We start from the raw sequence: 16,072 nt of genomic DNA on the forward strand, positions 1-16,072 counted from the left end.
TGCTCTCCTAATTAATAAGCAACCCAAGTACGAAATTAGCTTCGATGATCAGAAGAGAAAAGATGTAACCAGTGGGTTAACTGTTTTCAAGTGTAGTACAATGTATCTGTCAATGTTCTTTTATTTCTTAATACATATTTAAATTACATTTGCTAATTTTACATGATTCAACGTTTCTAAGAGTCTTGTGCTTCTAACATGCACAATCTGATATGGAATTATAAGTTGTTTTCTTCTATTCTGAATTAAAGATTTTCTTGCATTCTTCAAGCTCTAAAATTCGGCGTAGGGCTTATCTTACAGTAGAGCCATTAGTCTAAATAGGCAATTATTATGTTGATTATCATCGAGAAAATTTCCTATACAACAACAACAATTAGCCTACGCGCCCCTTTTAATTTTTCAAACACTGCTTTTAACTGAAAAAATTATTTTGGTTGAACATAAGTAAAAATTAGAGAGCTACAGAAAAGAAGGTACCATAGGTGCTAAACAAAGATATTGGGGTAGTTGTTTGAGCTGCTGCTACTTCCCTCCATTGCTTTACAAAATTCTCACAACATCAGAAGAAATAAAACATTAATATTAGTTTCCTCCCTTATCATCAGAACTTAATTACTGTTTCAAGTGGTGTAGCTGGTGCACTAGTGGAAAGAGCATTATTCATTGGGCTTCTTCTTTGCTAGATGACCAGGAAGAAGTCTAAGGGCTTGTTTACTAATCCATAATCAGAACGATATGAACGGAATTGAGGAAAAATTGGAATGAGAAGAAGTCAGAATCTAATTCCTGTCAAAGTTGTTTACAATAATGTTTTGGAATTAGAGTTGGAATGATATAAGTTGTTTTCTCATTCACCTAAATCGGAATGAAAATTTGTATGATTACTAAAATACCCTTAATTTAAATAATAGACAAATTTTAAACTTTAAAACAATTTCACACTAGCATATATGTTTTAATTTACTTAAAGTTTTAACTCCATATGTTTATTTTTAATAGAACTTGAATCCTTTTTATTTTTTAAAGAGTAAAAACTCAACAGAAAAAAAAAAACAAGGTAAGTTTCTAGAACCTCCGATCATCCCCATAAAGCAAGTCATGCCACTCCCGAAGCATTAACCTCCCTCTGCATATATATATATATATATATATATATATATATATATTGTAAACAATGGTGGCTAACCACTAAATGATGTAATGAATGACTACATCAATCACTTAGATGAGTTGTAGCTTGGCTGGCAGCAAAGCAGCAAGCACTATCATTTTCTTAAATCTATGCCTATAAAAAGGAATGTTGAGGATGAGAGCAAATATATAGAAGCCACAAGGCTCACGGTAACGAGAGGAAAAATAAAGGAGAGAATAGAGAGAGTTATCTTTGTACTCTTCTTATTCCAACATTATAATGAAAGCTCCACTGTTGCTCCGAGGACGTACTCTAGTCACACTGACTGTAGAGGAACCTCGTAATTTTGTGTCTTGTTTTATCTATTCGATTGCACACACCGCCGATTTTACAACACGTTATCAGCACGAGAAGCTCTCGCCTAAGTGGAAAACACTACACTGACTCCACATAGGCCTCCCTCTCTTATGCCTCCATCAACCTTACTGTCATCTATGTTCATGTAGGGAGGTTCTTGCTTCGCAATGCCATGATCTCTGGGCCATGCAAGAACAACGCCAGTCTCTTGTAGCCCTTTGGATTGAAATGGATTTGTGCGACCTCCACAACAACCTAGATGGCCTTGGGTTTGAGACTGGCAGAGACAAACAAAGGAAAACAAGGATTATGGAATGGTGCTTCAGGCACCATGTGAAAAAAGGATTGGAAAGGTGGAATTTTGGTGCATGATGCTGACACAAAAAGAGAAAAAGACAAAGGTTTCTGATGATGCAGCTGCACCATACTAAAAAGAAGAAAGATAAATAATAAAAAAAAAAGGATCTGATACTTTTTGTTTTATGTGAATGGTGTTATCTTGAAACACTTTCACAAGTTCTATTTACTTTAAAGTAATTTATTTACCATGGATGGTATTACCACCTACTGCTTTAAGTTTTGATTTATGTGAATGGTACTGAATTAAATCCCTTGTCACAAGTTTTATTTACTTAAAGGCAATTTATTTATCATGGATGGAATTACCGCCTATTGCTTTAATTTACTTATTGTACTTCTCTTTTGTTACGATGAGTAAATACAGGACTTGAAGTTCCTTGATCAAATCAGAACCTACAGTTTCTTGATCATCATCATATAAAATGATTGGACCCAAAGTTCCATCATGCAAAAAGATCGGGCACAATGTCCTTTGATTCTTAAGATTGTACATGAAGTTCCTTGATTCATGTACATGATGATATAATCCATACATATTTGCTGGAGAGTTTACATCTCAAAGTTTTGATGATTATTGCATGTCACTGGGCATTGATGTTGAACACCATGTTCCTTATGTCCATACCCAAAATGGTTTAGCAGAAGCATTTATTAAGTGGATAAAAATTGATTACCCGCGCTCTGCTCATAAAACGAAAATTCCATTTTCTACATAGGGACATGTCATTTTACATGATGCATTATTAGTTCAGTTGAGACATGTTGCCAATTAGCAATACTTCTCAATACAACTTGTGTTTAGGCATCAACTAAACATTACCCATTTACGAGTTTTTGGTTATGTTATCTATGTGCCTATTGCACTGCCACAATATACTAAAATGGGGCATCAACGCAAACTGGGAATTTATGTTGGATTTGATTCACTATTTATCATTCAATATTTGGAACCCTTAACTGGGGATATGTTTACCGCATGGTTTGTGAACTGTCATTTTGATAAGACAATTTTCCAGTCGTTAGAACTAGAAAAGACCGTTCCAGAAGAACAAAGAGAATTTGTCTTATTTTGATTCACGAAGCAATCAATGTGAAAATGAAGTGAGAATAATTTAATGAAGCAACGAAAGTTATGAAATCACATATACTTGCTACAAATGTGCCTACAAGAATTGACGTCCCTATTGGACAAAATAATGAGGCAGTAAATGATTTATCTGTTGCACACCTGAAGCGTGGCAGACTCTCAAACTCAAAAGATTTAGTCATTTGAAAGAAGAAGAATATGACACTATTAAACTATTGCATTCTTGAAGCATAAATGTTGCATGCCTAAAGTGTTGGAATTATGCCCTGAAAGTCAATCTTTGGAAGAAACCTTTCAGGACAATGAATGTGTGTATAGATGACTCTTATACATCAAAAGGCAAAGATACTAATTAGGACTACCTCAATAAACGATATATGTCCTAAATAGTGAATCCATGGACAATGGATCGATGGAAGAAGTAATCTGATGATGTTAGACTACAGAGACCTTCTTCACATAACCATCATGTCCAAAAAGGTTCCTGGTCATATGATTGTCAGAGGGATACTGACAATGCAAAGACCAGTACATACTATGTCCCCTTCAATTGGAAGGATGGAAAGTCTCATCCCATTCGTGTAGTGACACTAAGACAGGTATGTAGGTGCTCATTAAGGGAATGAGTTCATTGAACACAATCGAACGAGAGTACTTGCATGGAAGTCTACTCACATGTCAAGCAAGTAACTCTAATGGTTGGAATAATGTAAGTAGTCCTTTGACCTGAGGCATCATAGTTGTCTTGTGGTTAGGTCCTTGATCTTTGATTATGTCAAAGTCACTTCATCCGCGGGTGTCCACGACATAGTTGGGGTTAAGCCACTTAGCCATGGAGGCAAGTGAATGCGTAACAAGGGATCTCTAATCCTCGTTATGAGAGGTTGAATACTCTAAGATATGATTCGGGAATCTTCGGCCGAAGTATCGAGCGTAATAAAGGAAAGCGTTCCTATACAACTCAATTGAATCATATAACATGAAATAATCACATTAGGGGTTTGACATAATATATCCATACGCTAATAATGTGATTGAGAGTATTGTTTTAGAGAAGGATCGAATTACATTGTAATTCCAACTGAATAGGTTCTCCGAACAAATTCTACATTAGCTTGGGTAGCCATGATATATGGTTAGATGTCACTCATGGCTTGTGAGTTCTTCTAGATGATTAAATAAGTAGTCGTCAAAGAAGAAGGAGAATTAAAAGTAAGTTTTAATTCACTAAGTGATTGGATTAAATATAATCAATTGGATTGATGCCAATCACCTCACTGCCTTACTAATTAGAACCTAAAATGATTGTACACCGATACACTCTTGTAGTGAGACAACTAATGGATGATGGAAATAATTAATTGGATTAATTAAGTGTTGTGATTAATTAGAAAGTCTAAAGAAATCATAAAAGCGATAAAAGATCGTTTTGGGCTTAAAGAAAAGCTCGGGTTTATTTGGGCCCATTGAGCCTAAACCCATTGGGCTTTTATTCAAGCATAGGATAACTTGAAATGATAAAAGCCCAAAGCCCAAAACAAAACACAAAGGGCCGGCCAAAGAGAGGGAGAGAGAAAGTCAAGTTGTTGACTTGTTTCTTTGTGTTATAAAAGGAACTTTATAGTGAAAAGTTTGATTAGGATTTTTGAGTGTTCTTTTTCACAAAAGAAGAAAAACAAAATCTCTCTCTCTACACTCAAAGGCCAGCCACCATAAGGGAGAAGTAGCTAATCATCTTCTCTCCCTTTGGTTATTCCTCCATCCATCTCACTACACTAGTGGGTGTGGATCTTTAGAGGTCTTCAACCTTGGAGACTAAAGGAGAACCAATGAGCACTCATTCTAGCAAGGTGGAGGAAGCAAGGAGGGAGGCTAGGCCCAAGGAGTTCCAAGAACAAAGAGCTTGGAGGTGGTCCATCCTTGGTCTCAAGTCTAGATCAAGAGGTATAAAACTATACCTTCACTTTGTTCTTCAATAATTTCTTAGATGCATCAAATATGGACCTATGCTTCTTGAAGGGGATTTGCATGACTATAGCTTTGATATTATGTGATAACATGTTTCCGTTGCTTATGTATATAAATTTTGAATTGTATATGCATGCTAGTCACTAGAAATCCCACATAAATCTCATTATTTCCCTTCATAAAGCATAACAGTCACCATATGGATACACGTCCCAAAAAAGGACAATTCACGAACATGGGAATGTTGATGTCTTATGCATGAAGCATGATACATGTATAGGTTCCAATGACTCAACTCCCGGAAGTGGAGATTAAAATCCAAGCTTTATAACGCTCAAGAGAAGGTTATGATCCGCATTCTCTAAATTATGACTATCTTGATAGAAGATAGTGTAATGCCCTTGAAGAGGCAATGGATATCCAAATAAATGAAAAGCTTTTTATGCATGGGCATGCACATGAGAATATGGGATCACAGATTGATGATAACCAATGGTAATTTTAGTTTTTACCAGTAGCTACTAAATTCATCAATAAACTGTGTTGATATTGAGTCCTGTTCTTTTTCTGTCAACGAAAGGAAAAATTATTGGCCAAAAATGGAGAAAGGCAATTCTATTACAATTTTGTAAGAATGTGGAAAAATGGACCTATATACTTGAATACAATACAAATAGCCAAAGGATGTTGAACCAATGAGGTTACATATGGGCATTTGTAATACAATGAAATACGCTCACATGATATGACACAAGGTTATTAATTGACACCTGAAATTATCTTACTGTAAATGAGTTCATACGAATGGAGAATGTGTCAAATCCTTCAAGTGAGAGCAAATTGCTCTATATAAGTTCTAAAAGGGTAATGTTTCATGAAGTGTAGAAAATCTTTGAAGGATTCAAATTGCTTGAAGTAAGCCCTGGAAGCATAAATTATGTACTCAATACCAATGGATGGTATCAATTGCCTTAGTGTGTACTATCATTATGGTATTGTTGCAACATACTAAAATCCCTTGCAAGAGTTGTTATTATTGGGATTCTTGAAGAGTCTAGAAAAATTATAAAGTGTTGAGAGAAATATTGTCTCAAGCTGCAGATCGAACAACATGCCAACACGAATCTTATCCATGATGTTTATGATATTAAAAAACCATATAGATTGAAGATTATGAGTTGAATACTCAAATGATTAACCAATATTTAGACACGAAGAAAGATCATTAATCTTCGTGAAGGTATGCTGGTTAGGCTTTCTTTTCATGCTCGTTGAGTAATTATTTGCAAGCATGTGCAACTCTCTATTCTCATGCTTAAGCCCTCTGATCTCTTATCTAAGACTTGCCACCTCAGCAATCAATGATTCAGCTTGGCGAGTTCAAGCAAGTAGGTGTTGACCCATATTAGAAACAGAGCCCACACACTGAACACTGGAAGCTAGAAAGTCTTAAACAACCAATTCATCAGACCGTTTTGAAAGTTTCCCGTTATCCTTGGGAGTGAGAAGATTCCTAGCTGTCACTGTAGCAGTTATGTCATTCTTCATTATATAGTCCCCAACCGTAAGAATACCATTAGGGGGTAAGAAGGATGAGTGCCATATGTTGTCTTGAGAAGACATATATGCATCTTCCACAACATTCAAATCAAAACGATGGTCAAGTGGGCAAGTCATTTTCAGAAATGTTGAAGGAAAAATGAGGTCAGATAAAATCTCAGAAGTGCAAGAAAGGGAAAATTCTACAGGCAGCAGCTTTCCAAGCGTACATTTTGAGTACAATTGATGCCTCTATAAAATAAGAGGCAACAAGGCCACTTGTTCAAAAATCGAAGAGACACCACTCCTCAAATTTCAAAAGCCGAATTTTCCTGAATAAAGTTCGTCAACATCTCTCAGACGTAATCTCAACTTTTCGGATATCAAGGACAACCCTGTCAAAATATCTATGGCAAAGTTAAAATGCGTAAAGTTCACTATTTCAACTACACCACTGTTGCCAACAAGCGTGGGTAACAAGGTCACATTCGCACCACTACCTGCTATTGGGAAACCCCCATATATGTCAACCTTCATCCTCTATGGCAAGGCACACCTCTAAAAATGCCTAGCTCATCCTCCTTGCCAAGAATGCATCTACAACAAAACTTCTCAACATATTCAGTCTTCATTCTTTCTGAGAATACCTCTTCAACCAAGTCCCTCAAAAATGCCAAACTCATTTCCTCAGCAAGACACCACTTTCGATCGAAAAGGTTTACACCAGCATCAAAATCTTATACTTTTTCCTTCAAAAGCAAAAGTATCCCATATCATCAGGGTCGAAAGCAAAAGTATTTCATAGCATGCTCTTTCCTTGTCTTTTCCTTTGCCACTGCTCTTACCTGTAAGACAAGGAGAAAGAGAGCAATCAGTCGGAACCTAAAATCAAATTTCGAACCTGCAACTGATTGCCTGAAACCTTTACTTGATTGCTTACCTAACATTACTCTCGAGTACTCATCTTCAACTGTTGTTAGGTCACGAATTTCCTCAACAAATACCTCAGTACAGTTGACATGATGTTGGCTCTTTACACTGAAGCTGTCAAGCATGGATGAGTTGCTGAGATTTGGAAGATCATCCACCACGTGAAACCGTGCGTGGTCCGTTTAATTCAAGACAAAGCCTATTTGGCCCTTTAAGAAACCCTCTAGTCCAATTCAAGACCAAGCCTGTGGAAAGTCAACAACAAGTAAAGCACATCTTTAGGCAACTCTCCTTACTTAGAGACTTGGAAGGACTCCTATTATATGGTTTGTACCGTACTTCACCAATCTTGAAACTATAGATAAGGCAAGTGGAAAGGTACATCATCTTGGGGGGAAACATCTGCCTAAAGGATTTGAAATTAGGGGAAGTGTCCAAAACAAATTAAGATTTTAACGAGTTAATTGAAGACTTGTAGTCATCCAAGAGGGAGTGTTGTAAATATCGGTGGTTAACCACTAAATAATGTAACAGATGACTATATCAACAACTTAGATGAGTTGTAGCTTGGCTGGTAGCAAAGCAGCAAGCACTATCATTTTCTTAAATCTGTGCCTATAAAAAGGAATGTTGAGGATGAGAGCAAATATATATAAGCCACAAGGCTCATGACAAAGAGAGGAAAAATAAAGAGAGTGATCTTTGTACTCTTATTATTCCAAATTAAAATGAAAGCTCCATTACTGCTCCGAGGACGTACTCTAGTCACACTGACTGTAGAGGAACCTCGTAATTTTGTGACTTGTTTTATTTATTCAACTTCACACACCGCCTATTTTACAATATATATATATATATATATATATAGTAGTTTAAAATGTTTAATCTTGTTTTAATTTATTATTAAGTCTATAAACAGGCAGAGAATATATATATTGTAGACATCGAAATTTCGGTGAAATAAATGTTGACCAATAGTTACAATTTCAACGCTCACGTGTCACATAAATTTTACACGTAGCGTGTGACTAAACGAAAAATCAAAATAAATCGGAAAAGTCATCAAATAGGACACATGTCAACACCTGGTAGAAACAATTTATTTCATCTGCATATTATATTCAAAATTAGGCCTTGGAAAATTCTATAAATAGAAGCCATTTCATTCATTTTGAAAAAAAAAAAGGAATTCATAACCAATTCACCTCACACCAAAACCTTGAAGCTTTGAAACTCCAAAACTCCTAAGCAAATCCCGAAGAATCAAGAAAGACCTCTTCATTCTTCGTCAACTCAGCCTTCAAGATCAAGCCCCAACGACCCTTGAAGAACTTCCACCAATTCAAGATCAAGCCCCGACGGCCCTTGAAGAAAGTGTTTATCGTTCATCATCCGTTCATCCTAAGATCAAGCCCTAACGACCCTTTGGATCAACAACATCAACAAATCCACACATCCAACCATTCTTCAAGATAAAGCCCAAAAGCCCTTGAAGATCCATTCATCAACTGTTCATCAAGATCAAGCCCCAAAGACCCTTGAAGATCCGTTCATCAACAGTTCTTCAAGATCAAGCCCAAAAGCCCTTGAAGATCCATCCATTAACTGTTCATCAAGATCAAGCCTCAAAGGCCCCTTGAAGATCCGTTCATCAACAGTTCTTCAAGATCAAGCCCAAACCCCCTTGAAGATCCGTTCATCCATCAACCTTCAAGATCAAGCCCAAAAGGCCCCCTTGAAGAAACTTCCAACCATTCATCCGAGATCAAGCCTCGACGACCCTTGGATCAGCATCACAATCCACAAATTAACACCTTACGGAGATCGAATCAGAGGATCAAATTTGAGAGAGATTGTAACCCCTAAATCATTAATACAAAATATTATTTTGTACACGTGTTCTTGTCTCATTTGTTTCAGGAAAATTTCGTGTTTACAAATTTGGCACGCCCAGTGGGACCATCTCTACCTCTCATCTCTTTGTCCGCTCAAGAAATCCAAACACACCTCAAAGTCAATGGCATCAAGCAAGAGACAAGCCATTCTCGCAACCACCAAGGGAAGGATCCTGAGCATTTCTGCTGTGAACGGACAATCCATTGGCGCCACAATTGCTCATCAACATGCCACTTCAAAGTTGGTGCTGCTAAAGGAGCAAGGGGAGCATCACAAGCATGAGTCCGTCATCAACCTGACCTCGCTGGGGGCACCGAAGCATGTTGCTGAGGCACATAAGATGACATCCCAAAGCAGTCAATGACGTTCTTTGTCAGCATCCTGGATGTCTAAAGGAAAGTCACGTATATTGGTTGCACAAGTCATGACCATCGGCGTTACCTCTGTTGAAGAACAACTAGCTCAAATGAATGAAGTGATCGCAAGGCTAATACAGATTGTGGAAGAAAATGACTTGCAATTCGCTGCACTCATCAGCCGACTAGAGCCACAGGACGACGAGAACCCCGACCCAGAGGATGATCCACTAAAGAGAGGAGCTGGCGAAGAAGATGAGCCTTCGGTGGAGAAAATCGATGTGAAACCGGAGCCAAACCAAGCAGCGGCACTCATGGGATCTCTTTCTATCCAGCAGCTGCAAGAGATGATCACCAACACCATCAAGGCGCAGTACGAAGGGAGCTCACATACCTCCTTGTTCTACTCGAAGCCATACTCCAAGAAGATTGATGCCCTAAAGATGCCAAGGGGTTATCAACCACCAAAGTTCATGCAGTTTGATGGAAAAGGAAACCCAAAACAGCACGTTGCACATTTCGTCGAAACTTGCAATAACATGGGAACGGATGGAGATTACCTCGCCAAGCAGTTTGTGCGCTCGCTGAAAGGAAACGCCTTTGAGTGGTACACAAACCTAGAGCCTGAGTCCATCAACAACTGGGAGTAATTGGAAAAAGAATTCCTTAACCGCTTCTACAGCACCAGCCGTACTGTAAGCATGCTGGAGCTGACAAGTACGAAGCAATGGAAAGATTAGCCAGTTGTGGACTACATCAACCGATGGCGCACTCTAAGTCTTAACTGCAAAGACAGACTTTCGGAGACCTCATCGATCGAAATGTGTGTTCAAGGCATGCAGTGGGGATTACACTACATCCTTCAAAGCATCAAACCACGAACCTTTGAGGAGTTAGCCACCTGCGCCCATGACATGAAGTTGAGCATTGCCCATCATGGGAAGAAAGAACCGATCGCCGACTACAAGAACGACAAAGCTCTTGGGACAAAGGTGGAGAAGGTTACGTGGAAATCCACCAAGGAAGTAATGACGGTCAACACAGCTTCCGTCAAAATCTCTACACGAGGCAAGGTGATTCAAGCTGAAGCTTTTCGTAATCAAGAAATACGTAGACGTACTTTGAAGAAGCTCGAGGAGAAGACTTATCCATTCCCCGACTCTGATGTGGTTGTCATGTTGAAAGACTTGCTTAACAAAGGTGATCGACCTACCTGAGTGCAGACGGCCGGAAGAGATGAATCGTACTGATAGTCCAAGGTATTGTAAATTCCACCGTTTCATCAGTCATCCAACGGAAAAGTGCTTCGTACTGAAATATCTCATCCTGAAACTAGCACAACAAGGGAAAATCGACTTGACCTCGAAGACACGATTGCGGCACACACTACTACTATCGTGTTTAGATCACTCGATCCTGTGCATCTCCGAAGAATGCATGACCATTCCCGTCAATGTTCAAGTCACACGGCACCTCCTACACAACCATCACCGGGGGCAAGCAACCAAGATGCATCTACTGGTGATAAGGAAGGGTGGACATCGGCGACCTACAAAAAAAATGAAGAAGCCAAGACCACAAGCCACAAGGCCAAAAGAGGAGCCTAAACCCGCCCCTCGAACTTCAGTCTTCGACAGGCTGAATCATTCAAAACCTAGAATTTCGACACTTGATCGCATCAGTGGTCGAGACCAAACTTCCGTCTTCAAAAGGCTTAAGACGCCAACATTGCAAAGATCTGTCTTTGAAAGGTTATCAAAACCCAAGAAACAAAGCGGCACAGTTAGATCTCATCTGCAACGATCGGTTGGGGACAAACTTGAAGAAACTAAGAAGCCTTCTAGAAACAGGAAGATAATGCCAAAGGAAGAAAAGCTCGATAGTCTAGCAGGAAAAGACGATGTTCAAAGCTTGATTCCTTCAAGGATGAAGTGCTAAGCAGCTTTGGAGGTCGACACAAAAGGACCACTGAAGGTAAGGAGGCGCACCATCATCGACACCGGCCAATCTTCACGGCAACAAACCCAAGAGGACCTCATTGAAGAGGAGGCCCAAGAAGACAAAGAAGATGAAATCCCGGAAGAAGACGTCACTTCCGGCTCTGTCAACTTAAAATCTTCATCTTAATCGCTGAGGGCATGCTCTAAAACCATGCCAGTCAAGCCAAATGAAGTTGAATGATGGACTCATGTCACTCCAAAGAAATTGCACAAGAAGCATATGTCTTATCCACAAGTGCACCAATCGGAAAGGGGGCAAAGCAGTTTTCGCCAACCTCCAAAGCGATGTGAAAGTGTTGAAGATGAGGAAATTTCGACACAAAGATCGACCATGCGCGATCTCTTCTTCCTCAGAAAATTAATCAACTACTCAGTTAAGGCTTCTTGCTATAAAGATTGTGAAGAACGCCTCTCCAGGCAGCAACCATCTCTTCCATAAGTTGACCAATGGGAAAGGTGGCAAAGCAGCTCCTGTCAATCTCCAGAACAATGTGAAAGTGTTGGAGATAATGAAACTTTAACACGAACATCATCCATCCCCATCACAATGCATGACCTCTTCCCAGAAGACTTCTTCAACTACTCAGTCAAGTCATCTTGCTATGAAGATTGCGAGGAACGACTCTCCCGGATCGATTGACCAACCACCAAACGCTCCTGATCCGCACGAGCATAAAAGGCGACAACAAACGCTCATTGCCTACATGAGTTGAAACTGCAAACGGCATCAAAATTCTCCTTGCCTGCATGAGTCTAAACTGCATGGCACAAAGCTCCTGGTCTGCAAGAGCATAAAAGGCAACACCAATGCTCATCGACTGCACGAGCCTAAACTGTAAGACACCAAAGCTTCTGGTCCGCACGAACATAAAAGGCGACACCAAGGCTCCTCGCCTGCACGAGCCTAAACTGCATGACACCAAAGCTCCTGGTCCGCATAAGCATAAAAGACGATACCAAGGCTCCTCGCCTGCACGAGCCTAAACTGCATGGCACTAAGTTCCTGGTCTGCACAAGCATAAAAGGCGACACCAACTGTTCCTTGCCTGCACGAGTTAAAACTGCAAACGGCACCAAAAGAAAATACCAAGAAAAAAAAAAGTATTTGAACTACGTTATGACTTGATCTCTTCTTTCGAGGGGTACGTAGGCAACTCGAACATTCAATTTCGAGTTCAGTCGCATCAAAATAAAAAATAAGGTTTTATTAAATGTTTGACTATTGAGAGACAATTTTATTACAAATATAAACAATATTCTTTGTACAAAAAAAAAAAAAAAAAAAAAAAACAAGGCCCAAGCCTTCCTCCATTTCACAGTCGCCGGATCCCATGCCCAATAAGCCCATGAAGAGGCCCAAGTCTCTCTCTCTCACAGCTCAGTCCCCTGTGCCAGAGCAATCACCACTTTAACTTCCCCGACGACGCCGTGAGGCGCGACTGCCGCGTCTTCTGCCTCGTTGACTCCAGCTTTCCCAAGTCTTCACCGTCTTCAAGCGACAAGGACGACAGTCAACAATCCAGCTTCTTCCCCAACGAGCAGCTCTAGGTCCGCCACACCATCGTCGGAACTCTTCTCATCACCGACGTCGTTCTCCACAGAACCGTCGCCGTGCCTTCACCTTGCAGAGCACCAATATATAAAATAAAATAAAAAGAATGATGGTGGATGGCACCAAGTGAAAAAAAAAATTAATTATAAAGGATCATGGTGGAATCCGTCGGCACATTTTGAAAAGAAGAATAAAAAAAAATGGAAAAGCAAAGGAATGGTGGCCAGTCATCATTTATATATAAAAAATAATAATAATAATTGTAAAGGTTTTGGGTGCTTCATGCACCATGTATATATATATATATATATATATATATATATATATATATATATATATATATATATATATATATGGGGACAAAAGTTCCTAAAGATGCATGGGCAATATTCTAAAAACAAAAAAAACAAAACAAAAAAAAAGAAAAAAAAAAGTAATAATAAAGAAGAAAAAGAGTGATGATGCGATGCTAAAAGGAAGGGGTTTGATGGAGAAGCTTATGAAGTTGCAGAGTTCGGAGCACGGCAACGATTTGATGAGGGAGATCGTGAGGGTCTTCTGATGCTTCCAACTAATAAGGCTCTTCTGAATGATCCTGTCTTCCGTCCTCTTGTGAAAAGATATGTTGCAGGTGTGGTGATTGAATTTGTTGATCGAACGGGCGAGGCAAAGTCTGTGGCTGTGCTCAACGGTTGTGCTCAGTGGTGTTAGTGGTGGAGCTTCTACCTCCGTCTCCTCACCTTCTTCTTCGGCCCTCAACGCACGTCAGTGCTCTCCATGCTTTCTGCCCTCTTTCTCCAACTTCACAACCACTGTCAAACGACTAGCCGGTCGTGAAGCTCGACGCTTTGCATTACACTCTGCCTCAAGCTCCAGCTGCTTCTGCACCTCCGCCATGGCTGCTGCCTTTGAATGAGATTGACAAAATCAAAGTTTGTCAACACACACCCAAAGACCTCCTCCGTCTCTTACCTCGCAGCTGCCAACAACCTCAGAGACCGCTGTCAAACGACTAGCCGGTCGCGAAGCTCGACACTTTGCACCATCACCATTTCATCCATGCTCTCTTCCCAGCCCAGAAGCAGCATATATATAGAAAAAAAAACAAAAAAGATAAAGGGTCATCATGGCCAACAAAATCAAAAAAAAAAAAAAAGAGGTTTCAAAATGATGCATCAACATCATGCAAAAAAAAAAAAAAAGACAATCATTGCTTTGAATGATGGTGTCGTATGGAAAGCAAGAAAAAAAAAAGGGCATCATTGCTTTGAATGATGGTGTCGTGTGGAAAGCAAAGGAAAGAAAAAATTAAAAAAATAAAAAAAGAATGATGGTGGACAACACATGTGAAAAAAAAGAAAGAAAAAAAATTAAAGTCTTTTGATGCTTTTGACACCATGTGAAAAAAAAAATGTACACTGTGTGAAACAAAGCTCGTTTATTGATTTCTCTAAAATATTTACAGAAACGTATGTTTACATGAAAAAAAAATTACAAAAAAAATGTGCAAACAAACGGGAGGGAGTCTTCATTGCTCAGGTGGCATCTCAGTACTCGGTGGAGCTCCAGAAGGTAGAGGCATCAAAGGGTGATTATTTAGAGCCTCAATACTAGGCAGAACCCTAGGAGGAGGAGGCACCGAAGGTTGATCATTTGGAGCTTCATTACGCGGTACAGCCCCAGAAGACGAAGGCAAATGCTGTTGGAATAAACCCACAAACCTCTGATAATCAAGTAAAATCTGACCATCAGATACCTGCATCTGGTCAATCTTCCTCTTCATGTTTGTAGCATAGTTATGTGCGAGCTTGTGCAACTGTTTATTCTCATGCTTGAGCCCTTTAATCCCCTATTTGAGACTCATCACTTCAGTCGCCAATGATTCAACTTGACGGGTTCGAGCAAATAAACGTTGGGCCATATTAGACACAGAACCTGCACACTACACACTGAGAGCCAGAGAATCCTTAACAGCCAACTCATCAGACCGTTTGGAAAGCAGTCTATTATCTTTGGGAGTGACAAGGTTCCGGGCCACCACCGCAGCGGTCATATCATTCTTCATCACTGAATCCTCAACGGTAAGAGGACCAGTAGAGGATATGAAGGATGGGCGCCATATGTTGTCTGGAGAAGGCGGGACTGCGTCTTCACCAAGGTTCAAGTCAAAACGACGGTCGGGGGGGCTAGACATTTTCAAAGGCATTGAGAGAAAGAAGAGGTTGGACAAGTCAAGATCGTAGAAGTGCAAGAAGGGACTTTCTACAGGCAAAAAGTCAAGCGTGCTTTGACACGTCCTGCGTACCTCTATAAAAATCAGCACTCAGAGATCGAAGAGGTGAACTCAGAAATCGAAGAGGAGCTAGCTTTCTCAAAAGCTAAGCTTGCTCAGAAACCACGGGCCAATCTTCTTTTCCAGATTTGTCAGCACTTGCCACATGCAACCTCTACACTCGACGGAACTCAGAACTCGAAGAGGCAATCTCAGAAATCAGAGAGGCATCTGCTTTTCCAGACGTGTCAGCATCTGTCATATGCACACTCAGCTTTGCGGAAATCACGGGCTGTTTATCGAAGCGCCGATTTCAGATATCGAAGAGGCATCTGCTTTTCCAGACATGTCAGCATCTGTCACATGCACACTCAGCTTTGCGCAAATCACGGGCAATTTGTCGAAGATTTCTGGTGAAGTAGATGTGAAGTTTATTGTTCAATCATTCAACAGTTGTTGACAAGAGTGAAAGAATAGTATTGGTTATTAATTCATATAAATGTCGACATTCACCCTCCATAGCAATGCAGACATACATAACCTCTCTTCATCTCCGAGAATGCCTTCCCAATGAAGCCTCTTGAGTCACTCAGTGTTCCTTATTCCTTGAGGTACCTCTG

This window comes from Malus sylvestris, chromosome 12 (assembly GCF_916048215.2).
Source record: "Malus sylvestris chromosome 12, drMalSylv7.2, whole genome shotgun sequence".
Lineage (NCBI taxonomy): Eukaryota > Viridiplantae > Streptophyta > Magnoliopsida > Rosales > Rosaceae > Malus > Malus sylvestris.